Source organism: Phaethon aethereus, assembly GCF_964289735.1.
Source record: "Phaethon aethereus genome assembly, chromosome: W".
Lineage (NCBI taxonomy): Eukaryota > Metazoa > Chordata > Aves > Phaethontiformes > Phaethontidae > Phaethon > Phaethon aethereus.
This window is the reverse complement of record NC_138581.1, coordinates 37,362,660-37,389,522: the sequence shown is the minus strand read 5'-3', so window position 1 is coordinate 37,389,522 and position 26,863 is coordinate 37,362,660.

Genomic DNA, 26,863 nt, shown 5'->3' with positions numbered 1-26,863 from the left:
GACGGGGTGGCTGTGGTGCGTGCAGCACGTCTGGCCAGTGGGTGCATACGCCATAGGCTCCCTGTGTTGAGAGGTGGCAACCGAGGCGTGTTCCGACACTCACTGGCCACGTGTGTCGAAACTCGTTCCTTGGCAAATGTATAAATACCGGGATTTCCCAAAGAGCAGGGGGATCGGTGTACGGCAAGGCCATCGTTGCTTCCGTGGGGCCGCCCACGTAAAGCTGGCACCTACCGACTGCTGGGCTGAGTTCGCGGCACAGGACGATACAAGAATGTACAGATGGTCCATCTTCCTCACAGTCCTTAGGTTGCAAATGATCCATCAGGTTTTGTTTATAGATAAACAAAAAGGGGGAGATGTTGGGATCACCCTGCATGGCTCTACCTTAAGGAGAAGGAGCTGTGGCGTTGATCTGCATGGCTCGACCTTAAGGAGAAGGAGCTGTGGCATTGAGAAGCTGGTAAACAGCTGGATATCTGCACGACTCGGCCTTGAGTAGAAGGAGCTGTGGTAAACAACTAAGAAGAAGCGAGGAAAACAGGAACACCTGCAAGCAGCAATCCTGACTGTATGAGGGGCGCGTGGACAATGCGTGATATTTTGTATATAGACAATTGTAATAATGTGTGTAACAAGTTGTAACCAATCATGAGTGTGTGCGCAGTGACTAAGCGAAAATTATGATATATATTGGAGTCAGACAAGACAATAAACGGCTTCGGAATATAACTCTCATAGAGTTGTGAAGTCCATCCTTCTCCCGCATACTTCTGTCTCTGAAAGGCTTTTTATGGAGGAAATGCAGAATGGTACCTTTGCTACCCTCTATCATAACGTTTCCTCCTTCATCACAATAATTTTTCAGTATTTTGAACACCCTTGGGTAGTTAAAATACCTCTATTGCTACTTCTGGGGAACATTGTTTCGGTTTTGTCTAAGGTTGGCAAGCAATTTAAGAATATCACCCGGAGATCTACCCCAAGGCTGGATAGTTATGAATGGCAGGGTGTGTGGAACAGCATGGGCAAATGCCTAGGGCGTTGGGCACCTCCGGTGTTTTGGAACTTCACTCCCGAACAAGTGCAGAATCCTGAAAAATTAGCAGAATATTTGGAAGTATGCTGTCAGCCTGGCAGTTCCAAGGAGACACAAATCATTGCAACGTGCTGGGGCCTGGCCCATGCCTACCGAGCTCTATTTAACACTATGCAAAGGGGAGAGAGGCTCTCTTGATCTGATGACAATGTGACAGGCACTGTGACTGCTCCAACCCCCACCGGGGGCACTGTAGCTACTCAGACTGTGGCAGCTGAACCAGAGAACCAGCCCATCCCTGTATGGGGGACGTCAGCTTGTTTAGTAAGGGAGGAGGAAGATTCTTCTAAGAAGGAGCCAGAGGAAGAGAGTGAGGATGCAGAGTGCTCTGAAGCAGGGCCATCACAAGGATGGAAGAGGGAAGAGAGCGAGTCATCGCTTGAAGAGGAGGAAGAGGAAGAACTCATAAAAGAGACGGTAACTACCCGATCTCTATCACTGAGTGAATTGCGAGATATGCGAAAGGATTTCAGCCGTCGTCCAGGTGAGCACATTGTCACCTGGCTGCTCCGATGCTGGGATAATGGGGCCAGTAGCCTGGAATTAGAGGGTAGGGAAGCCAAGCAGCTGGGATCCCTTTCTAGGGAAGGGGGCATTGACAAAGCAATTGGAAAAGGTGCACGAGTCCTCAGCCTCTGGAGGCGACTCCTGTCGGGTGTGAAGGAAAGGTATCCCTTCAAGGAAGATGTTCTATGTCACCCAGGCAAGTGGACCACCATGGAGAAAGGTATCCAGTACCTGAGGGAGCTAGCGGTGCTGGAAGTGATTTATGGTGACTTGGACAATGGACAATCACCCAAAGAGCCAGATGAAGTCAATTGCACGCAACCTATGTGGCGGAAGTTTGTACGGAGTGCACCATCATCATATGCCAACTCATTAGCAGTAACGGCCTGGAAAGACGGAGAGAGACCAACGGTGGATGAATTGGCTGGCCAACTCCGGCAATACGAAGAAAGTCTCTTTTCCTCCCTACGGGCCTGCGTCTCTGCTATAGAGAAACTGTCCCGGGAGTTCCAGCAATTCAAAGAGGATATGCCCTACCCTCCACCCATACGGACCAGTGTCTCAGCCATTAGGAGTAAGCGCTCTTCTGCTCAAGAGAGAAGATACAGAGAATACACACCGCGAGCCACCCTGTGGTTTCAATTGCGTGACTACGGAGAGGACATGAGGAGGTGGGATGGAAAACCTACCTCGACCCTAGAGGCACGAGTACGCGAGCTGCAAGGGAAAACAATTACAAAAGGGGGTTCAGGTTCCTCCAGAAAAATCGTTGCTCCACTTTCCAGTGGGCAGTTTCCCAGAAAGAATAGAAGAGCTGATCTCACCTCTGGTCCTCTTGAAGGGACTTCTGATTCCTATTTACAAGAAGTGGGTAACGAGTACTATGAGCAGGACTAGAGGGGCCCTGCCTCCAGCCAGGCGGAGGAGAGGGACAACCGAGTTTATTGGACTGTGTGGATTAGATGGCCGGGCACATCAGACCCACAGGAATATAAGGCTTTAGTGGACACTGGTGCACAATGTACCATAATGCCATCAAGGCATATAGGGGCAGAACCCATCTGGTTTTCCAGAGTGACAGGGGGAGGGATCCCAACAGCTGACTATACTGGAGGCCGAAGTGAGCCTAACTGGGAATGAGTGGCAGAAGCACCCCCTTGTGACTGGCCCAGAGGCTCCGTGCATCCTGGGCATAGACTACCTCAGCAGAGGGTCTTTCAAGGACCCAAAAGGGTACCGGTGGGCTTTTGGTATAGCTGCCTTGGAGACGGAAGAAATTAAACAGCTGTCCACCTTGCCTGGTCTCTCAGAGGACCCTTCTGTTGTGGGGTTGCTGAGGGTCGAAGAACAACAGGTGCCGATCGCTACCACAACAGTGCACCGGCAGCAATATCGCACCAACAGAGACTCCCTGATCCCCATCCATGAGCTGATTCGTCGGCTGGAGAGCCAAGGAGTGATCAGCAAGACTCGCTCACCCTTTAACAGCCCCATATGGCCAGTGCGAAAGTCTAATGGAGAGTGGAGACTGACAGTAGACTATCGTGGCCTGAATGAAGTCACGCCGCCACTGAGCGCTGCCGTGCCGGACATGCTAGAACTTCAATATGAACTGGAGTCAAAGGCAGCCAAGTGGTACGCCACCATTGATATGGCTAACGCGTTTTTCTCAACCCCTTTGGTGGCAGAATGCAGGCCACAGTTTGCTTTCACTTGGAGTGGTGTCCAATACACCTGGAATCGACTGCCCCAGGGGTGGAAACACAGCCCTACCATTTGCCATGGGCTGATACAAACTGCGCTGGAACAGGGTGAAGCTCCAGAGCATCTGCAATACATTGATGACATCATCGTATGGGGCAACACATCAGAAGACATGTTCGAGAAAGGGAAGAAAATAATTCAAATCCTTCTGAAAGCTGGTTTTGCTATAAAACAAAGCAAGGTCAAAGGACCTGCACAAGAGATCCAGTTTTTAGGAATAAAATGGCAAGATGGACGTCGACAGATCCCAACGGATGTGATCAACAAAATAACAGCTATGTCTCCAGCAACTAGCAAAAAAGAAACACAAGCATTTTTGGGCGTTGTGAGTTTCTGGAGAATGCATATTCCAAATTACAGTCTGATTGTAAGCCCTCTTTATCAAGTGACCCGGAAGAAGAACGATTTTAAATGGGGCCCTGAGCAACGACAAGATGACAATCCAACACCACGTACCATCTCCCCTGCCCTGAGAGACTGCTATGATGGATGAAGCCCAGAGTCATGGACCGAATGAACTCCACAGACATTGTAAAGTGATGGCCCATGGACTAAGAGAATGGTGTCTGTGTGTGTATATATTAAAAGACAGGAAGAGTAATAATGAATAATTGGAATGTATTGAAAAGTGTAGGACCCAGGCATGATGTAAATGGTATGGAATAAGGGGTGGATACTGTCCTGGTTTCAGCCAGGATAGAGCTGGTTTTCTTCACAGAAGCTAGTGTGAGACTGTGTTTTGGATTTGGGATGAGAAACTGTTGATAATGTGCTGATGTTTTGGGTTGTTGCTGAGCAGTCAAGGACAGTCCAGCTTCTTGTGCTGGCCTGCTTGCAAGGAGGCTGGGGGTGCACGGGGAGCTGGGAGGGGACACAGCCGGGACAGCTGACCCAGGCTGGCCAAAGAGATATTCCCTACCATACGACGTCATGCCCAGTACATAAACTGGAGTTAGCCGAGGGGCAGAAATCGCTGCTCGGTGATGGGCTGTCGATGGCCGGGTGGTGAGCAATTGCTGTATTGGGCATCACTTGTTCTTGTACATTCCTTTGTTGGTATTATCATTGTTGTTTCCTTCTCTCTTTCTCTCCTATTAAACCGTGTTTATCTCAACCCACGAGGTTTTTCTTCTAATTCTCTCCCCCGTCCCACTGCGGGAGGGGGAGTGAGCAAGCGGCTGCGTGGTGCTTAGTTGCCGGCTGGGGCTAAACCACAACAGCAGAGGAAGTTCCACCTCAACATGAGGAAAAACTTCTTTACTGTGAGGGTGACGGAGCACTGGAACAGGCTGCCCAGAGAGGTTGTGGAGTCTCTTTCTCTGGAGACCTTCAAAACCCGACTGGACGCGTTCCTGTGCAACCTGCCCTAGGTGATCCTGCCTTGGCAGGGGGGTTGGACCAGATGATCTTCAGAGGTCCCTTCCAACCCCTACCATTCTGTGATTCTTTTATGAGTTCTTCCCCTTCATCCAAGGAAAAGGAGGAACCCTCCTGCTGAGTTTTTTTGGGGAGGGGGCAGTGGATAATTCTTCCTTTCCCTCCTCCTGTTCTCGTGATGGCCCTGTTTCAGAGTAGTGTGCCTCTTCACTGGTGGATCAGTATGCTTCTTCCTCCCACTCTCTCTTAGAAGATGCTTCTGCATCCATTACCATATGAGTTGACTTTTGTTTCCAAGATTTTTTTCTTGTGTATAGGCATGGGTTGCTTCTCTGGTTCATGGGCAACATCTGTTGCCGGGGTTTGAGTAGCCGCAGTGCCTGTTGCAGGGGTTTGAGTAGCCGTAGTGTGCCCACATCTGTACCAAGCACCAGTAGCAGATGGGGTGGTAGTTTTAAATAATCATTTAACTTTAAACAAGACATGAAACACATTCAGGAGTGGGAACAACAGGAACATGCCTGTTTGAACATCCCAAAGATATTCAAGATTCTCAAGAGCTATTGTAACTAGCCCAGAGGAGAAGGAGAAGGTGAAGGAAGGTGTGTGCCTCGTAGATTGGCTCTCTGAGTAGAAAAGGTAAGAAGTGTAATTATTAATAGTTTCCGAGAGATGGCTCCCAAACTAGAGAGATGATGGCAATGCTGAGTTCAAATACCAGATTAATTTCTCAAACAGTCATTTTATTATTATTATAAGCCAGTGTGACAAAATGCAGAACAATAATAACCTTGATCCAGCTCCCAGAGATGATAAACAGTATAACAGGGAACATATACAGCAAGTAAGGTGTTACATAACACAATGCTGAGAATAAGCACAACTTTGTGAGCAATTAAATCAACATTGTCACCAGTGATGGTCAAATTGATATAATGAATGCATATAACAAATTTGTTCTAACGTGCTCTTGTCCGATCTGTTATCTAAAGCAGTTGTGCCCCATGTTGGGCGCCAAAAAGGACTGTTGCGGTTTAACCCAGCAGGTAGCTAAAACAACCACAGAGCTGTTTGCTCACCCTCCCTCCCATCAGCAGGATGGGAAGAGAATTGGGCGAAAAAAAAGGTAGAACTCGTGGGTTGAGATAAAGACCGTTTACTAGGACAATGGTGAAAAAAAAGAAAAATAATAATGATAATTGTTGTGGTGTAGCCCCAGCCAGCAATTAAACACCACACAGCCGCTTGCTCACTCCTCCCTCCCCAGTGGGACGGGGGATAGAATCAGGAAAAACTCATGGGTTGAGATAAAAACAGTTTAATAGGACAGCAAGAGAGAAGGAAACAACAATGATGACAACAATAATAATAATACTGACAAAAGAATGTACAAGAAAAAGTGATGCCCAATACAGAAATTGCTCGCCACCCAGTGATCGATAGCCCGTCCCCGAACAGCGATTCCTGCCCCCGGCTAACTCCGGTTTATGTACTGGGCATGACGTTATATGGTAGGGAATATCTCTTTGGCCATTCTGGGTCAGCTGTCCCTGCTGTGCCCCCTCCCAGCTTCTTGTGCACGTCCTCATTGACAGAGCATGAGAATCTGAAAAGTCCTTGACTTAGTATAAGCACTACAACTACTTGGCCACAACTAAAACTTCAGTGTATGAGCAACATCGTTCTCATACCAACTCCAAAGCACAGCACTATACCAGGTATCAGGAAGAAAATTAACTCTATTCCAGCCAAAACCAGGACAGCTTGAGCTTTCAGTTTAAATTTCATGTATTTATAGTCACTATGAACTTTATAAAATCGAGACATTCACTGCCTAGGATGTTTGTTATTGTCCTGGTTTCAGCTGGGATAGAGTTAATTTTCTTCACAGAAGCTAGTGTGAGGCTGTGTTTTGGATTTGGGATGAGAAAATGTTGATAACGTGCTGATGTTTTGAGTTGTTGCTAAGTAGTCAAGGACAGTCCAGCTTCTTGTGCTGGCCTGCTAGCAAGAAGGCTGGGGGTGCACGGGAAGCTGGGAAGGGATACAGCCAGGACAGCTGACCCAGGCTGGCCAAAGAGATATTCCATAACATATGACGTCATGCCCAGGATATAAAACTGGGACAAAGAAGAAGGAAGGGATGGAGGGAAGTTCAGAGTTATAGCATCTGTCTTCCCAAGAAACCATTACGCGTGATGGAGCCCTGCTTCCCTGGAGATGGCTGAACACCTGCTTGCCAATGGGGAATAGTCAATGAATTCCCTGTTTTGCTTTGCTTGCGTGCACGGCTTTTGCTTTACTTATTAAACTGTCTTTATCTCAAACCATGAATTTCCTCACTTTTACTCCTCTCATTCTCTTCCCCGTCCCACTGTGGGGGAGTGAGTGAGCAGCTGCGTGGTGCTTAGTTGCCGGCTTGGGTTAAACCACGACAGTCCTTTTTGGCGCCCAACATGGGGCACGAAGGGTTTGAGATAACAACAGATTTGATTGGAGTATGCTAGATAGATAGAATTTATAGCTGCTGTTGCAGTTTAGCTACTAATTGTGAGGCTCCTGTGCTTGCCATGGATTTGCTTTCCTTATTGTATATTAGAGTCTAGTGCTCGTTAGTGGCTTTATGCTTTCGCTGCTTGCTGTACTACTTATCACCTTACACTGCTGTGCCTGGGAATGTTTTGATAGCAGCAATGGCAATGCACCTGGGCTGGCAGATGGCCAGGGCATTGCTGCTTTTTCTGTGCTGCTGTACTGGACAGGCTGGAACTGCACTATGAACTCGAGTCGAAGGGACTGTGACCTGTGGACAAGTCCATGTGGGAGCAGGAGACCCCAAAGCGTCTGTGGCCGTGGATAAGCCCATGACAGAGCAGGTATATCTCAAAGCATCTGTGGCCCTGGTTATGTCTGTGCCGCAGCAGGTATATCTCTGAAGTCACTGTGGCCCATGGAGGAGTCCATTATGGAACAGGTGCACCTAGAAGTGATTGTGACTGTTGATAAGTCTATGCCGCAGCAGATATACCCCTGGAGAGACTGTGGCTTATGGAAGGGACAGCAGACTGTGGATACATCCAAGCCGGAGCAGGGGCAAGGGGAGGAGTTCATTGCAATGTTAAATCCTATGCTCCAGTCCAAAGGGCTCAGGGGTGGAAATTGTAATGGAAATACCTTTAAACTGTTGTAACCCATGATTTGAGTTGCATGTTATAGGAACTACTGCAGCAAGAAGCACCTGAACTCAGGAGGACTACAAGGATATTGTGGGGTTATTCAGGGAGAAAATTAGAAGGGACAAAGCCCAACTAGAACTTAATTTGTCTACGGCGGTAAAAGACAATAAAAAAATGTTTAAATAAATGCATTAGGAAGGCTAAAGACAACTTCCATCCTTTATTGGATGCAAGGGGAAACAAAGTGACAAAGGCTGAAGCACTTAATGCCTTCTTTGCTTCAGTTTTTAATAATAAGACCAGTTGTGCTTGGGGAATCCAGACTCCAGATCTGGAAGACAGAGATAGGGAGTAAAACAAACTCCCCATAATCCAGGAGGAAGCAGTTAAGGACCTGCTATGCCACCTGGACACTCACAAGTCTATGGGGCCGGATGGGATCCACCCGAGAGTACTGAGGGAGCTGGTGGAGGAGCTTGCCAAGCCACTCTCCATCATTTATCAGCAGTGCTGGTTAACAGGGCAGGTCCCAGAAGACTGGAGGCTTGCCAATGTGACGCCCATCTCCATGAAGGGCCAGAAGGAGGATCCTGGGAACTACAGGCCTGTCAGTCTGACCTCGGTGCCAGGGAAGGTTATAGAGTGGTTCATCTTGAGGGCGCTCACAGGGCACACACAGGACAACCAGGTGATCAGGCCCAGCCTGCACGGGTTTATGAAAGGCAGGTCCTGCTTGACCAACCTGATCTCCTTCAATGACCAGGTGACCCACCTAGTGGATGAGGGAAAGGCTGTGGACATTGTCTACCTGGACTTGAGTAAAGCCTATGACAGCATCTCCCACAGCATTCTCCTGGAGAAACTGGCGGCCCATGGCTTAGACAGGTGTACTCTTCGCTGGGTAAAAAAACTGGCTGGACAGCTGGGCCCAAAGTGTTGTGGTGAATGGAGTTAAAACCAGTTGGCGGCCAGTCCCAAATGGTGTTCCCCAGGGATCAGTACTGGGGCTGGTCTTGTTTAATATCTTTATTGATGATCTGGATGAGGGGATCGAGCGCTCCCTCAGTAAGTTTGCAGACGACACCAAGTTGGGCGTGAGTGTTGATCTGCTGGAGGGTAGGAAGGCTCTGCAGAGGGATCTGGACAGGCTGGGTCGATGGGTCGAGGCGAATCGTATGAGGTTCAACAAGGCCAAGTGCCGGGTCCTGCACTTCAGTCATAACAACCCCATGCAACGCTACAGGCTTGGGGAGGAGTAGCTGGAAAGCTGCCTGGCAGAAAAGGACCTGGGGGCATTGGTTGACAGCTGGCTGAATATGAGCCAGCAGTGTGCCCAGGTGGCCAAGAAGGCCAACAGCGTCCTGGCCTGTATCAGAAATAGTGTGGCCAGCAGGAGTAGGGAAGTGATTGTGCCCCTGTACTCAGCACTGGTGAGGCTACACCTCGGTTTTGAGCCCCTCAGTACAAGAAAGACATTGAGGTGCTGGAGTGTCCAGAGAAGGGCAAGGAAGCTGGTGAAGGGTTTAGAGCACAAGTGTTATGAGGAGTGGCTCAGGGAACTGGGATTGTTTAGCCTGGAGAAAAAGAGGCTAAGGGGAGACCTTATCGCTCTCTACAGCTACGTGAAATGAGGTTGTAGCAACGTGGGTGTCAGTCTCTTCTTCCAAGTAGCAAGCGGTAGGACAAGAGGAAATGGTCTCAAGTTGCTCCAGGGGAGGTTTAGATTGGATATTAGGAAAAATGTCTTCACCGAAAGGGTTGTCAAGCATTGGAACAGGCTGCCCAGGGAAATGGTTGAGTCACCATCCCTGGAGGTATTTAAAAGATGTGTTGATGTGGTGCTTAGGTGTTGGGATCACCCTGCACGCTCGACCTTAAGGAGAAGGAGCTTGTCGTGGTGTAGCCCCAGCCGGCAACTAAGCACCACGCAGCCGCTCGCTCACTCCCCCTCCCACAGTAGGGGGAGGGGACGGAGCGAAGTGGGTACCGGCCAGGTTGGTACGGCCAGCGGTAAGACCAGAAGATCTGTCACACATCCCATGGACGTGGAGTCCGACTCCAATGTATCGCCAGCTGACGCTTTTGCTCTTTTGTATGGGAAATGATGGCTCGTTGACTGTCTCAGCGGCACTCCCTGGACGTTCAAGAGCAGGAACTTCAATATACCATATTTGTAAAACAGTGTTGTCAGTTTGTTCTATGTCGTTGTAATTATTGTCACAAATGTATCATTTCTTTTGCAGGGAATCAAAGAGTATATTTCAATAAGACGCTCTCCCCGCGGTGTATACAGTGTAACAGAGTTGGGGGGATACAGACTTTTGGGTAACTTGCAATCTGCCAGAAGTTTTTTGGGTGCTCGAAATAAGGCAACAACAACCTACCTTAAAAATGACTTTTTGCAACAACCAAGCAGACCCAAAAGAATGGAGTTGTCATATGCTAATACATATGGGAGCAGATGTAACCATTATTTCCAGCAGGGACTGGCCTGCAACCTGACCAACACATAATCCAGCCCATGGGTTGATTGGGGTCAGAGGCGTCTCTAATACCATGCAAAGTTCAGTACTCTTGCAATGTAAGAACCCAGATGTGTATACAGTAACAGTAAAACCATATGTAGCTCCGACCCCAATCAATTTGCTAGGGGGAGACGTTTTGTGACAAATGAGTTGTGTTCTAAGTATCACTCCTGAACATTTTGTGGAGCAGCCATTGAGGAGTGACTAACACTCAAACTGGAATGGAAAACCGATGATCCAGTGTGGGTAAATCAATGGTTGCTGACCGCAGAAAAGGTCGCCCACCTGGAAGATTTGGTAAAAGAACAGCTAGAAAAAGGCCATATTGTGCCAACCACTAGTCCTTGGAACACACCTGTTTTTGTGATTCCAAAGAAAAGTGGAAAATGGAGACTATTACATGACTTGCGAGAAGTCAATAAGGTATAGTGGACATGGGAGCCTTGCAACCAGGGCTACCATCTCCCTGTATGATACTGAAGTATTGGAAGCTTTTGATTATAGATCTCAAAGATTGCTTTTTTACAATCCCTCTGCATGAAGACGATGCCAAACATTTTGCATTCTCAGTCCTAAGTACAAACAAGGCACAACCCATGCAAAGATATCATTGGACAGTATTGCCACAAGGCATGAAAAATTCGCCCACGATGTGTCAAATTTATGTAAATTGGGCTTTACAGCCAATCAGAAAAAGGTGGCCTCAATATCTCATCTAGCATTATATGGATGACATATTGTTGGCCGGTGATCAATTAAATCCGGAAGAAATGATCGGGGAGCTCATTGAGCTTTTAAGACAAAGTGGGCTGCAAGTGGTGCCAGAAAAGATACAAGCTGAAGCGCCTTGGAGGTACTTGGGGTGGATGATCACTGAAACGTCGGTGACCCCCCAAAAGGTTGAATTCAGAATTCAGATTAAAACATTAAATGATGTACAAAAATTGGTAGGAGACGTTAATTGGATTCGACCTATTTGTGGGATCACAAACCAAGATATGGAGCCCTTGGTTCAGCTCTTGCGAGGGGATAGCAGGTTAAACTCTCCTCGGCAATTGACCAAGGAAGCCTGGGAAGCAGTAGCAAACATTTCTGAAAAGGTGACTCAAGCATTTAGTTCTAGGATAGACCCCTCGATAGGGATCACTTTGGCAGTAATCAATCACGAGCGACACCCCTATGCGCTTATAATACAGTGGATAACAAAGCTAGAATCAAAAGCAGACCCATTGAGAATTTTAGAGTGGGTCTTTTTGCCTCAGCAGCAGAGAAAAACCATCACCATGAAAGTAGAGTGTTTTGCAAATTTGATTATGAAAGGGTGCAACGGAATTATTGATATATCAGCAAAGGACCCGAAAATGATTTTAATACCATTACAACAAGAATATTTGACTTGGGCTTTGCAGCACCCTGTTCCCTTGCAAACTGCATTAGCAGGATTTGAAGGTGACATTGAGATTCATTATCCATCACACAAAATGTTTACCTTAAAAAAAAACAAAACAAAACAAAACAAAACAAAAAAAAACCACCACCATGAAGTAGAAGAAAAATCAAAGTGTTGTCAATATCCAGTTCAAGGTGCCACGGTATTAATGGATTGTGGTGGGAAAACAGGCAAGGCAGCAATAGTATGGCGAGAGCATGGAGAATGGAAAGAACGAGTACTTGTCGTGCCGGGATCAGTTCAAAAGGTAGAACTACAGTCAGTAATTGAAGCCTTTAAATTATGGTCTGAAGAACCTGTGAATATAATTACTGATTCTTTATTTGTAGTTGGAGTTCTCCAAAGATTGGAAGGTTCAATCCTCAGACAGGTACAGCAGGAACAGCTATATCAACAATTTAGAACGCTTTGTTTTTTATTGCAGAAAAGACGACATCCTTATTATGTTATGCATATACGCAGCCATACCAACCTTCCAGGGGAATTGGTGGAAGGAAATGCAAGAGCTGATCGGCTGACTGCCGCAGTATGGGCTGGACCTGCCCTGGACCTTTTAGGTCAAGCACAAGCCTCTCATGCCTTTTTCCATCAATCTGCCAAAGTTTTAGCGAGACAATTTAATCTAAGTGCAGGTGACGCTAGAGCTATTATACAGACTTGTGCTGATTGTCAACAAATAGGCCCAGGAATCGCGATTACAGTTAGTCCCCGAGGATTGCATTCGCTACAACTATGGCAGATGGATGTGACACATGTCGCTGACTTTGGAAGATTTAAATATGTTCATGTTTCAATTGATTGCTATTCTGCAGTAGTTTGGGCCGCTGCACAAACAGGAGAAACTAGTAGGCATGTACAAAAGCATTTGCGAGCTGCATTCTCAGCCCATGGTATACCCCTACAAATTAAAACCGATAATGGTCCTTGTTATGTAGCCCAGTCAACCCAAAGATTTTTTGCTCAATGGGGAGTGACGCATGTTACTGGAATAGCGCATTCCCCAACTGGACAAGCTATTGTTGAACGAATGAATCATTCCCTGAAGTGTTTAATGCAAAAACAAAAAGGGGGAGAGGCTACCACACCACCCCAAGAACGTTTGAATAAAGCCTTATATGTGTTAAATTATTTGCGTCTAGCAGAAGGAGAAACATGTAAAAGGAATGACAGGAAGTCTGTTTGAGTTAACACAAAATGTGCAAGTAAAAGTTAAAAATTTGGAAAAGAATATGTGGGAAGGACCTTTTCAACTGCTAACCTGGGGACGAGGTTATGCTTGTGTCATTACAGATTCTGGAACTCGTTGGGTGCCCGCAAAATGGGTAAAACCATGGGTGGAACAGTCACCATCATCATCGTCGGACACATCTTGACACTGTTAGGTGTCATTGCAATCTGGATGCCACCTCAGCCAAAAGAAAATGTATGGGTAACATTAGCAAACCAAACAGGACAAGACACCTTCTGTCTGTCTCTTTCCTCCCCAGGCAATCCCTTTTCAATCTGCCAGAAGGGTTATGGTGGCTGTGTGGAGATCAATGGGCTGGGAAACAGCTGCCCGGGAACTGGTCAGGGGACTGTACCATGGGCGTCCTAGTTCCTAATTTGCAAATAATTAATCACACTGAAATTAGCAGTATCATTAGACAAACATGGAAAGCTTTTAAGGCAAAGTGCTCTATAACTACAAATCCTTTGGTAAGATATAATATTGATTTTCATAGCTTTATACAAGCACTTTTTCCATCACTAGAAGTAGCTTCTATCGCTAGGAGTAGTACAGCTAGAATTGTTTGCCTTGTAACATTCTGCTATTGGCTTAAGCATAGTTGATATGTGACTGCTGGATTATGGTAAGATGCCGTGTGAACAAAGCCTACGAACCAATAGACGGGATGGCTGTGGCGCGTGCAGCACGTCTGGCCAGCGGGCGCATGCGCCATAGGCTCCCTGTGTTAAAAGGTGACAACCGAGGCGTGTTCCGACACTCGCTGGCCACGTGTGTCGAAACTCGTTCCTTGGCAAATGTATAAATACCGGGATTTCCCGAAGGGCAGTGGACAGGTGTACGGCAAGGCCACCGTTGCCTCCGTGGGGACGCCCACGTAAAGCTGGCACCTACCGACTGCTGGGCTGAGTTCGCGGCACAGGACGATACAAGAATGTACAGATGGTCCATCTTCCTCACAGTCCTTGGGTTGCGAATGATCCATCAGGTTTTGTTTATAGATAAACAAAAAGGGGGAGATGTTGGGATCACCCTGCACGGCTCGACCTTAAGGAGAAGGAGCTGTGGCATTGAGAAGCTGGTAAACAGCTGGATATCTGCACGGCTCGGCCTTGAGTAGAAGGAGCTGTGGTAAACAACTAAGAGGAAGCAAAGGAGCGCGTGGACACCTGCAGGCAGCGAATCCTGACTGTGTGAGAGGCGCATGGACAGCGTGTGATATTTTGTATCTAGCCAATTGCAATAATGTGTGTAACAAGTTGTAACCAATCATGAGTGTGTGTGTGCAGTGACTAAGCAAAAATTATGATATATATTGGAGTCAGACAAGGCAATAAACGGCTTCGGAATATAACTCTCATAGAGTTGTGAAGTCCATCCGTCTCCCGCACTTAGGAACATGGTTTAGTGGCTGATTTGTCAGTGTTAGCTTAATGGTTGGACTGAATGATCTTAAGGTTCTTTTCCAACCTAAGTCATTCTATGATTCTATAAATCGTTATTCAAATTCTTGCTCATGTTAATACTGTTTAGACAGACTGCAAAAAGCTGTAGTAGGAGAACTAAACTATTTTTTTTTTCACTATTTAAAAAAAAGTAAGAAAAGGATATTGCTTTGAGAGACCAAAAACTTGGTCATATTTGCGATGTGTGGAATATCTTACTGTCTTGATTTGCCATGTAGTTTTAACAGTACTGACTGAACTACTCAAGTCTTACAAAACATTTAAATTCTGGGTGCCTTGTGGAAGAACTTTATTCAGGTCTGGGTTCTTTCCCTTACACAAAAGAAAAAGCAAAAAACAGGTTAGTTTCCCTTGCTGGCCTTTGCAAGAAAAATCTGTGAAATGAGACATCTGTGAGTGTAACTGCATTAGAAGCCATTGCAGTAACTCAGCATGTTCTTGGACAATTTACTAACTCTTGCTGCATATGAAAGAAGTTGCTGACTGTCCCATAATTCAGGTAGTGACACTGTGCCTCAAAGTGGGGAGCTCAGGGACTGTAGTGGTGTAAATATGAGTTGTATTCTGTGGACTGAAGTCACCATTTGGGCAGGCTCTTATTTCAGATTTTTTTGTACTGGAACTTTAAAAAAAGTGATTTTCATGTTTAATTTTTCTTGTTAATATCCGTTATCTAACCACATTCAGCTGCTTCTCTTACTGTAAAAGAGGAAACAGAGTGGGGTTTTTTAAGTTTATAAATTAACTTTGAACTTCTGTGCAATGGATAAACTACACATTTTAAAAAATATTTGATATAAAACAGTGGCATACAAGGGAAATATGTTCACAAATTTTTGAATTTTAAAGATTCATTCTCTGAAAGGAACAATTAAGATGTCTCGTGATCAGTGGAGTACTACATTCCTGGAGGAGAGGAACTATACTTGATAAATCACTGTGCAAAAGGAGCAGCACAGGGGTATAGAAACATTTTCAAAAACAGAAGGTCTGACATTTATGGCAAAGTTAACAAGACAGTAAGAATACTGATCTTAATTTTTCCCTCAGTCCCATCCCATCACCAGAATGATGGCTGGTCACTTCTAGCTTCAAATTAACCCTGCCCCTCCCTCCTTCACCCATTCCAGCTAATTTTATATTAGTTTTTGAATTTGACACACAAGTTGCAAAAAAAAAATACAGGTTAATCTAATTTCAGTGATTCCTATGTTGACCAAAGTGCATAAAATCATTCAAAGAGTCCTTGGCAGCTGCTAATTGCAATGGCTATATCACCAAACAGCAAAGATAAAACCCAGATTGTTTGTACTAAGGAACTACCTTGAGTCACAGTAGCATATGTGCATGTGTAGTTTTTGTGCATGTGACATTTGTGTTTGTGTGTCTGTGTGTGTTTTTAAGTGTTCTTGGTCACAGTGAGCCTCTGGAAAACATAAATAACTGAGGCGTAACCATTTATGTTAGCTGATTATTTTAGCAGTCACATAATCCTTCCTTTGATATCTTGGGTCAATGAAATCTTAGCATCACCAGGGGTTAGTAGGAGAAATATTAAAAGCATTTCTCTGTGATGTTTCTGGCAGCAGAAATAGCAGTAAAAATTATTACCATGTTACAATAAAGGAATATTTGTGTATTCTTGATAGGCTCTTCTCCAAAACCTGTTGTAGTAGGTCTACAAATCTAGAGAGATCTCCCTTCTGGGTACTTGTCCTGGTTTCTTCTCCATGTTCCTGTTGCTCCTACTCCTGAATGTGTTTCAAATTTTGTTTAAATTTAAACAACTATTTAAGAATATCACCCAGAGATCTACCCTGAGTCTGGATAGTTATGAGTGGCAGGGTGTGTGGGATAGTATGGGCAAGTACCTAGGACAGTGGGCACCTCCAGTGCTTTGGGACTCCAGTCCTGAACAAGTGCAGAATCCTGAAAAACTAGTGAAGTATTTGGAAGAAGTATGCTGTCACCTTGGCAATTCCAGAGACACACAAATCACTGCAACGTGCTGGGGCCTGGCCCATGCCTACCTAGCCCTGTTCAACACTATTCAATACCCTCAAGGGGAAGAGAAGGTCCCTGGATTTGACAATAAAACGACAGGCTCTGTGCCTACTCCAAAGCCAACGACAGGCACAGTGGCTACTCCAGCCCCGTTGACAGGCGCTGCAGCCGAACCAGAGAACCAACCCCTCCTGGTATCAGTTGCCCCTGTACAAAAGAAGAAATCTTGGAAGCATAAGTCAGCTCGTTTAGTAAGGGATGAAGAAGCTGCTTCTAAGAGGGAGCAGGAGGAAGAAGTGGATGAGGCAGACTAAATCAGGGCCATCAGAGAACAGGAAGAGGAAGAATCATAAATGAGGCGATAACCACCCAATTCCTATCCCTGAGTGAGCTGCGAGATATGCAAACAGATTTCAGCAGTTGTCCAGGCAAGCACATTGTCACCTGGCTGCTCCGATGCTGGGATAATGGGGCCAGTAGCCTGGAATTAGAGGGTAGGGAAGCCAAGCAGCTGGGATCCCTTTCTAGGGAAGGGGGCATTGACAAAGTGATTGGAAAAGGGACACAAGCCGTCACCCTCTGGAGGCGACTCCTGTCAGGTGTGAAGGAAAGCTATCCCTTCAAGGAAGATGTTATGTGTCACCCAGGCAAGTGGACCACCATGGAGAGAGGTATCCAGTACCTGAGGGAATTAGCTGTGCTGGAGGTGGTTTATGATGATCTGAATGACTAGCAGTTATCCAAAGACCCAGATGAAGTCCAGTGCACATGATCCATGTGGCGGAAGATTGTACGGAGTGAACCATCGTTGTATGCCCATTCATTGGCAGTAATGACCTGGAAAGATGGAGAGGGACAACTGGTGGATGAATTGGCAGGCCAACTCCGGAAACACGAAGGAAGTCTCTCTTCCTCCCTCGTCTTGGCTGTGGAGAAAGTGGTCCAGCAACTCAAAGAGGATATGTCCTACCCCCCCCACCTGTAACCAAGGTGATGGGGAAATCAAACAATAATTAGAAAGTAGGTCAGTAATAAGTTGTAAAGATGTAACTATAGGAACAGGTTATGCACCAGCAATGCTGCTCAAGAGCCCATTTAACCCTTTCCATCTTGATTTAATTATCAAGGAATTAAGGTGTAACATTGTGATCATAGTACTATGTTTTGTTTTAATAATGAGTAGCTAGGAAGAAGGAACAACTTGGTCAGTTCTGCCTAGTCAATGGTTCGATGAAATGTAATTTTGCTGTCTTGAAACAAAAGACTGTAGAATGAATAATTACTTATTGGACCGACAGCCCGTGAAGGTCTAGTGTTGTCAAGTTTAAGTGAACTTTGCTTACTTATATCCATATTTTAAAGAAAGGTACAGCACTGAAGAAGCATCCAGGGTGTAGTGCGGCTGGTATGCAAGGAATCCATTCCACGGGAGTTCCCTAGGCCTCTAACTTTAGATGTTGCCACACCAGGGGAGCTTGGTGTGCTGACTCTAGGAGAAACTGTACGGAGGGTGGAGTGGAGTGGAGACACCGCGGCCAGGCTCTGTGAGACATAGAGAACTCGAAGGTACAATGGAGCCGATAAGCTGCATATTCACTACCCTGAGCCAACGGTCTGTCATGTTTTTGACAAAACGCTGTACTTGGAGTGAACTTTGTAGGAAAGGTAATTCCGGCAGGGGGAGATCGCGACCACCGACTCAGAGATCACCCACTCAAGAAACCCTCTGACTCAAAAGATCAAGGAAGTAATATCTTAAGAAATTGAACTGAGCATGTCTGATCATTTACATAATGAGTGAAGAATTTTTAACCAATCATTGTATAGAAACCTGATGAATATGTATTAATTTTGTAATCATATGCCTATAAATGTTTGATTTTTTGAACTGATCGGGGAACACGATTTTGGGAGGAGCTATCCCCCGTGTTCCCAGCGCTGAAAATAAAGAATGCCTACCTTCTAACACTACATTGGTGTTACAAGGTTTATTCCCGATTTCGGTGACACACCTGTACGGACCAGTATCTCAGCTATTAGGATTAAATGTTCCTTTGCTCAGGAGAGAGGATACAGTGGGTATGCACCATGGGCCACCCTGTGGTTTTATGTGCATGACCATGGAGAGGACATGAGGAAGTGGGATGGAAAATCTACCGTGACCCTAGAGGCATGGATACATTGAGCTGCAAGACAAAACAATCACAAAAGGGTTTTTTTCCAGGAAAATTGCCACTCCAGTTTGTAGCAGGCAGCTCCCCAGACAGAGTAGAAGGGCTTACTCCTGATCTTAATGAAGGGACTTCTGATTCATATTTACAAGAAGTGAGTAGTGAATTCTATGACCAGGGCTAGAGGGGTCCTGCCACCATCCAGGTGGAGGAGAGTGCTAACTGAGTTTATTGGACTGCATGGATTAGACGGCCTGGTATGTCAGACACACAGGAGTATGAGGCCCTAGTGGACACTGGTGCACAGCGTACCCTAATGCCATCAAGCCATATAGGGGCAGAACCCATCTGTATTTCTGGAGTGACAGGGGGATCCCAACAGCTGACTGTACTGGAGGCTGAAGTGAGCCTAACTGGGAACAAGTGGCAGAAGCACCCCATTGTGACTGGCCCAGAGGCTCCGTGCATCCTGGGCATAGGCTACCTCAGGAGAGGGTATTTCAGGGACCCAAAAGGGTACCGGTGGGCTTTTGGTATAGTTATGTATTAGGTTTGTGTTGTAACCAAGGTGATGGGGGAATCAAACGATAATTAGAAAATAGGTTAGTAATAAGTTGTAAAAGATGTAACTATAGGAATAGGTTACGCACCAGTGTTATGCACCAGCAATGCTGCTCGAGAACCCACCTAACCCTTCCCATCTTGATTTAATTATCAAGGAGTTAAGTGTAACATTGTGATCATGGTACTATGTTTTATTTTAATAGTGAGCAGTCAGAAAGAAGGAACACCTTGGTCAGTTCTACGGTCTGGTGGGTAGGTAATTATTCATTCTATAGTCTTGTCTTAAAACAAAGGACTGTGGGGTGAATGATTGCATATTGGACCGACAGCCCGTGAAGGTCTATTTAATGTTGCCAAGCTTAAGTGAACTTTGTAGGAAAGGTAATTCCAGCAGGGGGAGATCGCGACCACCGACTCAGAGACCACCCACTCAAGAAACCCTCTGACGCAAAAGATTAAGGAAGTAAAATCTCAAGAAATTATAGTGAGCATGCGTAGTCATTTACATGTTAGGCAAAGAATTTTTAACCAATCATTGTATGGAAACCTGATGAATATGTATTAATCTTGTAATCATATGCCTATAAATGTTTGATCTTTGAACTGATTGAGTGAACACGATTTGGGAGGAGCTATCCCCCGTGTTCCCGGTGCCGTGAATAAAGAATGCCTGCCTTTTAACACTACATTGGTGTTACGAGGTTTATTCCCGATTTTGGTGACAGCGTGGCAAGGTTTTGGTAGTGGGGGCACTGCAGGGGTGGGTTCTGTGAGAAGCTGCTAGAAGCTTCCCCTAAGTCTGGTAGAACCAATATCAGCCAGCTCCAAGACAGACCTGCTGCTGGCGAAGGCCGAGCCAATCAGCGATGGTGGTAGTGCCTCTGTGATAACATATTTAAGAATGGGAAAAAATGGCACACAGGAATTGCAGCCGGAGAGAGGAGTGAGAATATGTGAGAGAAACAACTCTGCAGACACCAAGGTCAGTGAAGAAGGAGGGGGAGGAGGTGCTCCAGGTGCCAGAGCAGAGATTCCCCTGCAGCTGGTGGAGAAGACCATGGTGACACAGATTGTCCCCCTGCAGCCCATGGAGCTCCACAGTGGAGCAGATATCCACCTGCAGCCTGTAGAGGACCCCACACTGGAGCAGGTGGATGCCCGAAGGGGGCTATGACCCCATGGGCAGCCCGCGCTGGATCGGGCTCCTGGCAGGACCTGTGGACCCATGGAGAGAGGAGCCCATGTTGGAGCAGGTTTGCTGGCAGGACTTGTGACCCCGTGGGGGATCCACGCTGGAGCAGTCTGTTCCTGAAGGACTGCACCCCATTGGAAGGGACCCAGGCTGGAGCAGTTCATGAAGAACTGCAGCCTGTGGGAAGGACCCACGTTGGAGAAGTTTGTGGAGAACTGTTTCCTGTGGGAGGGACCCCATGCTGGAGCAGTGGAAGAGTGTGAGGAGTCTTCCCCATAAGGAGGAAGGAGCAGCAGAGACAACATGTGATGAACTGACTGCAATCTCCATTCCCCATCCCCCTGCTCTGCTCAGGGGGGAGGAAGTAGATAAAATCAGGAGTAAAGTTGAGCTGGGGAAGAAGGGAGAGGTGGGGGAAGGTATTTTAAGATTTGGTTTTAGTTCTCATTATCCTACTCTGATTTGATTGGTAATAAATTAAACTAATTTCCCCAAGTCGGGTGTGTTTTGCCCCTGATGGTAATAGCTGAATGATCTTTCCCTATCCTTATCTCAACCCATAGGTTTTTCATTATACTTTCTTCTCTGTCCAGCGGAGAAGGGGAGTGATAGAGCGGCTTTGGTGGGCACCTGGCATCCAGCCAGGGTCAACCCACCACAAGCTGCCTTGAAGACGGAGGAAATTAAACAGCTGTCCACCTTGCCTGGTCTCTCAGAGGACCCTTCTGTTGCAGGGTTGCTGAGGGTCGAAGAACAACAGGTGCCGATCGCTACCACAACAGTGCACTGGCAGCAATATCGCACCAACAGAGACTCCCTGATCCCCATCCATGAGCTGATTCGTCGGCTGGAGAGCCAAGGAGTGTTCAGCAAGACTCGCTCACCCTTTAACAGCCCCATATGGCCAGTGCGAAAGTCTAATGGAGAGTGGAGACTGACAGAGAAAAATGCATTGGCAATATCAGTTGTGGCATACCACTCGGCTTCTTTTGACTCCAGTTCATCTTGGAGTTCTAGCATGGTTGATACTGGAGTACTCAGCAGTGGTACTGAGGGTACACTCTGCTCCATCCTCCAGATCATTAATGATTGTTTAACAAGATTGGACCCAGTATTGACCCTGGGTTACACTGAAGGCTGACTCCTACAGGCCCACGGTACCCTTTTCAATCCTTGAAGTGCCTTCTTTTGAGATAGCCATTGCCAAGGATACACACGGAATGAGACTGGTCACAATAGGATGCTTTTGTGACTAGTTCCCTGTTAGACTCACCTCATCTTCCAACACAGACAACTGTTCTGTAACTCCAGAAGTCCAGATGTGTTTTTCCCCCTTGTATACTTACAGCATTAGGGTACAGTGTACACAGTTGTCCAGCAAAGCCTTATATTTCCTTGGGTCTGATGTGCCAGGCCATCAAATTCATACAGTCCTGTAAACCCAGTTTTGCCTTTTGTCTGCCTGGCCAGAGGCAGGACCCCCTATTCTTGATCATAGCATTCATTACCTGCTTCCTCTAAAGACAAACCTGAAGTCTCTTCAACATGGTACCAGGAGTGGGATTTAAAAAGAAAAGAACATACATCTATGGATCAGTATCAGAAGGAGGAGAGGAATTCTAAACCTTATACTGTGTCTAGTGAAATGCTTGAAGGCAACTGGAGCAGTAATCTTCCTGGAAGACCCTTTTTGGATGTGTTTTTCCCTGCAATTCATGTACACAGAATTCCAGTTCCGAGGTAGGTGCACCATCCCAATTGCTCGGGCTCTTGCCATAGTCCTGAAGATAAAACCAAAAGTTGGCACGGGTACTGCCGTAGTGCCGTACTACGGGTACCGTTCCCTTCCCTTTGAGCAGAAAAAGGCCAATTCCAAAGGAAACTCCAGATAGACTAGAGGCTGGCCTGCAGGAGCGAGCACGGAACAAAACTCTATGCATTCTCAAAGAATTGAAAGGACAGTATCTCCACAGGTGACATGGCATGCAGGGTGTCCTGGTTTTGGTTGGGAGAGAGTTAATTTTATTATTATTATTATTATTATTTTGCCTTCCCTTGCTGTCCTATTAAACTGTCTTTATCTCAACACATGAGTTTTACCTTTTTTCCCCCGATTCTCCTCCTCACCCGACTGGGCGGAGGGAGGAGTGAGTGAGCGGCTGCATGGTGCTTAGTTGCTGGCTGGTGTTAAACCACGACAGTCCTTTTGGGCACCCAACGTGAGGCTCGACAGGTTGAGTTAATGACAAACCTGACCACAGCATGTTAAGAACAAATTTGTTATAAGCATTCATTATATCAGTTTGACAGTCGCTGGTCACAATGTTGATTTATTTGCTCTCAAAGTTATTGTGCTTGTTCTCAGGGTTGTGTTATGTAACACCTTACTTGCAGTATATGTTCCCCATTGTGCTGTTTATCATCTCTGGGAAGTGGGTCAAGGTTATCATTTTGCTATACTTTGTAACACCGGCTTATAATATGATAAAATGGCGGGTTGTGAAACTAATCTGGTATTTGTACTCAGCATTGCCATCATCTCTGTAGTTCAGGAGCCATCTCTCAGAAACTATTAATAATTACACTTTTTACCTTTTCTACTCGGAGAGCCAATCTACGGGGGAGACACCTTCATCTTCCCCTTCTCCTCCAGAAATTCTAGACTATTGCTAACACATATCTTATGTAATTTTCCTATGCTAGATACTTACCAACAGAAATTTGTAGAAATTTTGATTTTCATTTTAATATTTAAGTAACTATAGGGAGACAGCACCACGTAAAGAACAAACTGCATCTGCATCTTTATGGCCTTCATTGCACTTCAGACACTTAAAAAGCATTTACCAGATTACAGAAATGTTGAATGTAACTCTCTAATTTGGGTGGGTTCTTGATAACTGGAAGTGCATAAGCAAAGAGTCTTGTTATAGCCCTGCCTGTTTTTAGAATGTGACCCTTTCCCCCCCAGCTGACATCCTGTTCCTCTACAATCTAATCCACATTGACCACAATTTCCTGGCAGGCACGGTTCTTGTCTATACAGAACAGGACTATTCATAAACAAATTTGTTTTCATGGTATCTGCCATTGTCCATATAAATAAAGTAAATGTCACAAATTCACGTTGAATATCAAGCACTGCCTACATGTTGAGACTTGAATGTGAGAGAATTAAGATTCCTGCTCAGTACTGATTACAAAATGATGATTTTGCTAAATTAGGTGCCTGAATTTTGATATCACAAATCAACTATAAAGGTATGTGAACACCCAAGGCAATCAGCCTGTCAGATGAATTATATCATTAGGCAAAAATCTGAGGTATGGTGTACTGGAAGAGATCTTCATATCAATCCTAACTGGCTATGTGTTAAACATACATGTACAAATAATGTAAGGTTATCTCAAGCTATTCAAACAGAATGAAAGATGGAGACTATCTTTGCAAATGACCAGTTTATAACCTGCAGCAATCTCTATTTTGTGAATATTACTTGCAATTTTGCATTTTCTCTGTTGCATTAATTTCAGTAACAAGCTAGATTGTGTATGACATTAAGCAGATTCTTACTGTCAAGGTTTCTCTTCTTACCTCATATTCCATCTTCAAAGACCTGACTACACTTAGCACAAAATCATTTAAATTATCAAATTGTTCTCACACGATACAGATCTGCACAATTTCATAATTCCATTATGGGTGCAGATTCTTTTCAAAAATTGTACTACTTGTCAAGTCAACATGCAACTTTGGTAAACAGGACTGCTTCTCACACAACAGCAACTTTGTTTAAGATGTGTTGTAAACAGAGTTAAGAATACAGAATGGAAAACAACTGCATGTGGAGCCTGGCCTTTTCTGGCTGTTCTGACTTACAGTTGCCTATTGTACAGGCCATTACAAAGCCCCTCTATGCTCTTCAGCTAGTGCCTACATGCATCTAACTCAGTGCTCCAGCAGCTGGGTTTAAAAACAAGATATTAAACAAAAGTTATTTCTTGTGTGAAGCATCCACAAATGAGGTTTAACAAGGCCAAGTGCCAGGTCCTGCAGTTGGGTCACAACAACCCCATGCAATGCTACAGGCTTGGGGAGGAGTGGCTGGAGAGCAGCCCAATGGAAAGGGACCTGGGGGTGCTGGTTGACAGCTGGCTGAACATGAGCCGGCAGTGTGCCCAGGTGGCCAAGAAGGCCAACAGCATCCTGGCCTGTATCAGCAATAGTGTGGCCAGCAGGAGTAGGGAAGTGATTGTGCCCCTGTACTTGGCACAGGTGAGGCCGCACCTCGAATCCTGTGTTCACTTTTGGGCCCCTCACTACAAGAAGGATGTTGAGGTGCTTGAGCCTGTCCAGAGAAGGGCAACGAAGCTGGTGAGGGGTCTAGAGCACAAGTCTTATGAGGAACGGCTGAGGGAACTGGGGTTGTTTAATCTGGAGAAGAGGAGGCTGAGGGGAGACCTTATCGCTCTCTACAACTACCTGAAAGGGGGTTGTGGTGAGGTGGGTGTTGATCCCTTCTCCCAGGTAACCAGCAAAAGGATGAGAGGAAATGGCCTCAAGTTGCACCAGGGGAGGTTTAGATTGGATATTAGGAAAAATTTCTTCACCGAGAGAGTGGTCAGGCATTGGAACAGGCTGCCCAGGGAGGTGGTGGAGTCGCCATCTCTGGAAGTATTCAAAAAACGTGTGGATGTGGCACTTCAGGACATGGTTTAGGGGGCATAGTGGCATTGGGTTAATGGTTGGACTTGATGATCTTGAAGGTCCTTTCCAACCTTAGTGATTCAGTGATTCTGTGATTCTGTGAAATCCTATGGTATGTCAAAGTTTACTGTTTAGTCAGCTATGCATATTCATTCTGTATGAGGTAAAATCAGGGTTTTAAATGAAAAAAAAAAATCACCTTTTCAGAACGATATCTCAGCCACTGCTTCAGCGAAGGACACAGCATTTATAGGCAAGTTCTTGTTATTTTTCATCTTCATTCACCATTAACTTGCCATAGAGATACATACCCATTTCCTGAAAGATTAAAACACACATTCATCCTATCACCACTTATGACCAGTTAGCTAGTTTTTGTTCCATTTACCTCTAGCACTCTGTTGTGGTTTAGCCTGAGCCAGCAACTAAGCACCATGCAGCCGCTTGCTCACTCCCCCCTCCCCCAGTGGAATGGGGGAGAGAATTGGGAAAAAAAAACACAGGTTGACATGAAACAGTTTAATAGGACAGCAAGAGAGAAGGAAACAACAATGATAACAACAATAATAATACCGACAAAGGAATGTACAAGAACAAGTGATGTCCAATACAGCAATTGCTCACCACCCGGTGACCGATAGCCTGTCCCCGAGCAGCGATTTCCGCCCCCCGGCTAACTCCAGTTTATGTACTGGGCATGACGTCGGATGGTAGGGAATATCTCTTTGGCCAGCCTGGGTCAGCTGTCCTGGCTGTGTTCCCTCCCAGCGTCCTGTGCACCCCCAGCCTTCTCGCTGGCAGGCCAGCACGAGAAGCTGGACTGTCCTTGACTGCTTAGCAACAACCCAAAACATCAGCACATTATCAACAGTTTCTCATCCCAAATCCAAAACACAGTCTCACACTAGCTTCTGTGAAGAAAACCAGCTCTATCCTGGCTGAAACCAGGACAGTATCCACCCCTTATTCCATACCATTTACATCATGCCTGGGTCCTACACTTTTCAATACATTCCAATTATTCATTATTACTCTTCCTGTCTTTTAATATATACACACACAGATGCCATTCTCTTAGTCCATGGGCCATCACTTTACAATGTCTGTGGAGTTCATTCAGTCCATGACTCTGGGCTTCATCCATCATAGCAGTCTCTCAGGGCAGGGGAGATGGTATGTGGTGTTGGATTGTTATCTGGCACGGTCCATGTCCGTGATCTGCAAGTTGAAGATGTCAATATCGAGGGAATTGTTGGGTGCAAGCTGCTGAAGCCAGTTCTGGTTCCATCACTGCTGCACGTTGCTTGGTTTCAGTGAAGCTCATTCTTCATCAGTCTGGGTGATTCTTACTGTAATACCACTGATATGGTAGATAGCAACCATAGTACTAAGTTCATACTGTATTGTGTAACAATTAACATAATACAATTCAAATCATTGACTATTTTCACCCAAAATCAAGTCTCCTTGAGGTACGCATCGGAGTTCCCCATCCTGCACCATTACCCACCAAGTGCACCCAGGTCCCTGGGCAAAGGCAATCCCACGAAGGGCTATAAATCAGATAGTCCAAGACATACACCCAGTAGTGGCTAACCCATACACTCTACTGACTTCCTTAAAAGAGGAACA